The sequence below is a fragment of the Galeopterus variegatus genome, unplaced genomic scaffold (assembly GCF_000696425.1).
Source record: "Galeopterus variegatus unplaced genomic scaffold, G_variegatus-3.0.2 Scaffold1775, whole genome shotgun sequence".
Classification (NCBI taxonomy): Eukaryota; Metazoa; Chordata; class Mammalia; order Dermoptera; family Cynocephalidae; genus Galeopterus; species Galeopterus variegatus.
In genome coordinates, this window is record NW_007727886.1 from 81685 (window position 1) to 86793 (window position 5109).

The window sequence follows — 5109 nt, forward strand, 5'->3', positions numbered from 1 at the left end:
ACGGGATCGCAAGCCTCGGCGTTGCTCCCGCGCCTCGCTCAGCCAGTGAGTGGGAGCCGGTCTGTACGTGGGATCCGAACCCTCGGACGGGAGCGCCGCCGCGCTTCCCAAGCGGCGCACTATCCAGTGCGCCACCGGGCCGGCCCCAATCCCAAAAGTTTAAGGATAAAATAAAACAAAACAAAACACTGCAAGAGCATAAACAAATGGAGGTCATGCGATATGAATTTCTGTAAAAATATCTTGTGAAGAACTCTATGTATGGCTATGTGGGCCATTTCTAACATGTAAGAGAGAATCCATGACCAAGTGGAAAGGAAATAAGCAGGAGGGGAGAGAGAGAGGGAGATCCCATCCCACCTAAAGTCCCGTCTTGTTCACCTGAAGACAGTGGGGGCCATGCCGCGGGGGCAGATGCCAGCCTGGCAGCCTCCCTCCACACCCAGGCCACCAGGTGACTGGGTTTGTGCCTTCCATTCCTTCCTTTGGATTTTCTTTTTCATTTTTTAAAAAATTATAACATAGTTGATTGTACATATCTGTGTGATACAGAGTTGAATATTGATATCTGTGTGTAATATGTGATGCTCAAATCAGGATAATTAGTATATTCAACATTACACAATGTAATCATTCTTCGGGGCCCTTTACGCCCTTTACCAATTCCTCCCTTATTCCCCTGCCCCCTTTCCCACCTCTGGTAACCTCAGTTCTGTTCTCTTCTTTTGAAAATTCAACATACTGTTGTGATTGTTGTATCTTTCTTTTTTTTATTTATTTGTTTATTTAGCTCCCACTTATGAGTGAGGACATGTGGTATTTCTCTTTCAGTGCCTGGCTTATTTCACTTCACATAATTTTCTCTAAGTCCATCCATGTTGCTGCAAATGGCAGGATTTCATTCTTTTTTATGGCAGAGTAGTATTCCACTGTGTAAATACACCACATTTTCCTTATCCAGACATCTGTTGATGGACATTTAAGTTGGTTCCAACTCTTGGCTATTGTAAATAGAGCTGTGATTAACATGGGGATGCAGGTATCCTTTCGACATGAACATTTCCACTCCTTTGAGCACATACCCAGAAGTGGGATTGCTAGATCCTATGGAAGATCTATCAGTAGTTGTTTGAGAAACCTCCATACTGTTTTCCATAGTGGTTGCGCTAATTTACAGTCCCACCAACAGTGCAAGGGCATTCCCTTCTCTCCACATCCTCACCAGCATTTTTTATGTTCTGTCTTTTTGATAATAGCCAGTATAAATGAAGTTGGATTTTCCTTTTCCTTTCAGCAAATTTATCTCATTTTACTCTATTTCCCACCTCTTAATATTATCTTCCTAATTATTTAGAGTAACTGGTTTTTTTTTTTTTCCTGAAATGCCTTCACTTGCTGTCCAAACCAGAGAGAAAATATGACTGATGGGAATATTTAAAAAGGACAAATAACATCATTGATGAGGACTGGCCTCGCCTGCCATGTGAGGGTGAGCAAGTGAGCAATTGGAATGGTAGGCTAGGGTGAGGGTGATGAGAGTAACACAAAAACCCATGGAATCGAGCGTAGGTCAACTGCTGTTTAATAATACATATGAACATGGAGTTACTGCAGGTCCTGAAGTGAGGGCTGCAACAGGTGGGTGGCCACAGCAGCCTCTGTGGCTATCCACGAATTTTTTTCAGGGCAAATGATGTGAGGGTTGGTACATTAGTTGAGGAAGACAAATATGGAAACATATACTATAAAGACAACAAGCAATTTTTTGGCTATCACCAATGGGTTATATATACTACTGAAATGAATGGCAAAAACACACTCTGGGATGTGGATGGAAGCATGGTGCCTCCTGAATGGCATCGTTGGCTTCACTGTATGAACAATGATCCTCCAACAACAAAACCACCTACTGCTCATAAATTCATTTGGACAAACTGTAAATTCAACATGAGTGGCACTCCAGAACTATATGTACTTATTCCGCCATAAGAAAGAAGATTAAGAATGGGTTCCACCTTCAACACCTTATAAGTAAAGGCAATGAGAAATAGTTTAAACATGTAACAGATGGGGCTTTTCATGTAATTGCACTTTTACTGCTTATCATTAACTTGAAAAATCTTTTGACTAAAAAAAATAAAAAATAATACATATGTATTTGCTTTGCTGGCAAGTTTGAAATAAATTTAATTAAGCTAAAAATTAATTTCATTCTGGTTGACTCAGGAAGCGAGGGCAGGGAGAGCGAGCGCGCGCGTGCGCACCCGCACTCGGACCGTCTACCACGGCCACTCCTCTCTCTATTCCCGCCTCGTGCTGTGATCTTGTTCCAGCCCCTGGGTCCTTTCCTTCGTCTCTCTCGCCGGTCCTCAGTGGATCTGCCTTTGCTAATGTTGGAAACTTAGCATGAAAGACTGTGCCTGAAGGGAAACCATAGGTCTCCATCCCCAGCCCAGCCCAGTGCGCACAGAGCAGGGAGACGTCCAGCAGGGTAGGAGGAAGTTCCGCAGAGACCACACGCCCTGTGGTGCCTCCGCCGTGTGATCCAGCAGGTAGGCCTCACCGTTGCCACCTGTCTCCATCCCCAGCCTGGCCCAGTGCGCACGGAGCAGGGAGACGTCCAGCAGGGGAGGAGGAAGCTCCACAGAGACCACACGCCCTGCAGTGCCGCCTTGCGAACCAGCAGCCCTGCCGAGTGCATGCTGACCAGAGAGGTAGCTCCCTGGAGAGGCCCAAGACCCGAGACAACCACACATGCAAGGCACTAGTGGCCAACTGAGCAGACACTGAGGTAGCCATACCAAATTGGCAACCTGAGCAACATCCTAGCCAGACAATACTGTCAAATCTGTGGACTGTGAAACCCCCTGCCATGATGACTAAACAGCAAAGAAAAGATACTAGAAATATGAAAAATCAAGAAAGTACACCACCAAAGGGTAATAACTCTCAAGCTCTAGATCCTATAGAACAAGAAGCCCTTGAAATGTCTGACAAGGAATTTTTAGTGATAATTCTAAGGAAACTGAATGAAATACAAGAAAACTCAGCTAGATAACATGATGAAATGAGGAAAAGTATACAGGACCTGAAAGAAGAAATGTACAAGGAAATCAATGCCCTGAAAAAGAATGTAGCAGAGCTTGCCAAACTGAAGAATTCATTCAATGAAATAAAAAATACAACAGAAAGTTTAACCAGCAGGCTTGCAGAAGTAGAAGAAAGAACTTCTGACCTTGAAGATGGGCTGTTTGAAATAGCACAGGCAGACAAGAAAAAAGAATTAAAGGCATTGAAGAAAATCTAAGAGAGATATCAGACAACCTTAAGCACTCAAATATCCGAGTAATGGGTATTCAGAAGGGGAGCAAAAAGGAGATTGCATTGAAAACATATTCAACGAAATAGTGGCAAAAAAATTCCCAGTTATTGGAAAAGACACAGATCTTCAGATTCAGGAAGCTCAAAGATTCCCAAATGTATTCAACCCAAAAAGATCTTCTCCAAGACATGTTACAGTCAAATTGGCAAAACTCAAAGAGAATCTTAAAAGCTGCAAGAGAGAAGCATCAAATCACCTATAAAGGAGCCCCAATCAGACTAACATCAGACTTTTCATCACAAACCCTAAAAGCCAGAAAGGAATGGGATGATACATTCAAAATACTAAAAGACAGAGATTGCCAGCCAAGAATACTCTACCCTGCAAGGCTATCATTCCGAAATGAAGGGCAAATAGTATATTTCTCAGACAAACAAAAACTGCAGGAGTTCATCACCACACGACTGCCCTTACAAGAAATTCTCAAGGGAGTACTGGGTTTGGTACCTGAAATATAACTACCACTGCCATAAAAACCTAAGAAAAATCAAAACGCACTAGTATAATAAAAATGGCATTCATGAAGAGAAAACAAACAAACAAAAAGGCTATCTACAACCCAAGGAACCAACAAATTACAGAAAACAAACAGTAAATCAGAAAGAAAGGAACAAAAGACACCTAAGACATCCAAACAATACTCAATAAAATGGTAGGATTAAATCAACACTTTTCAATAACAACGTAAAAGGCTTAAATTCCCCAATCAAAAGACACAGACTGGCTGACTGGCTTAAAAAGGAGGACCCAACTATATGCTGCCTTCAGGAGACCCACCTCACCCATAAAGACTCACACAGACTAAGAGTGAAAGGATGGAAAAAGATTTACCATGCAAACAGAAAAGAAAAACGAGCTGGAATAGTTGTTCTTATATCTGATAAAATAGACTTTAAACTAAAACCATAAAAAGAGATAATGAGGGCCAATACATAATGATAAAAGGACTGATCCATCAAGAAGACATAACAATCATAAATATATATGCATCCAATGATGGAGCAGCCAGATTTATAAAACAAACTCTATTAGACCTAAAGAAGGAAATAGACACTAATACCATAATAGCAGGGGACCTGAACACCCCACTGTCAATATTGGACAGATCATCCGGGCAAAGAATCAGCAGAGAAACACAAGATCTAAACAGCATAGTAGACCAATTGGTCTTGGCAGATATCTACAGAACATTCCACCCAACAACCTCAGAATATTCACTTTGCAGATGACATGATCCTATATATCGAGCAGCCTAAAGCCTCTACAGAAAACTCTTGGAGTTGATAATGATTTCAGTAAAGTAGCAGGATACAAAATCAACACACAAAAATCAGTTGCATTTCTATTCTCCAATAGTGAACATGCAGAAAGAGAAATCAAGAAAGCTTGTCCATTTACAATAGCCATCAAAAAAATAAAATACTTAGAAATTGAGTTAACCAAGGATGTGTAAAATCTCTGTAATGAGAACTACAAACCACTGCTGAGAGAAATTAGAGAGGATACAAGAAGATGGCAAGATATCCCATGCTCTTGGATTGGAAGAATCAACATTGTGAAAATGCCCATACTACCCAAAGTGATATACAAATTCAATACAATCCCCATCAAAATTCCAACGACATTTTTCTCAGAAATGAAAATATCTATCCAGACATTTATATGGAATAACAATAGATCACACATAGCCAAAGCAATTCTGAGCAAAAAATAAATAAATCTGGAGG

The 5109-nt window shown here is 41.2% G+C and overlaps 1 protein-coding gene and 1 pseudogene across 1 annotated transcript in view; one reads left to right on the forward strand and one right to left on the reverse strand.

Annotated features, from left to right (window-relative positions):
• Positions 1-5109, reverse strand: part of ADAT2 (adenosine deaminase, tRNA-specific 2) — a 30511-nt gene that overhangs the window by 14266 nt on the left and 11136 nt on the right. The window lies entirely within an intron of this gene.
• Positions 1600-2035, forward strand: LOC103595453 (annotated as a pseudogene).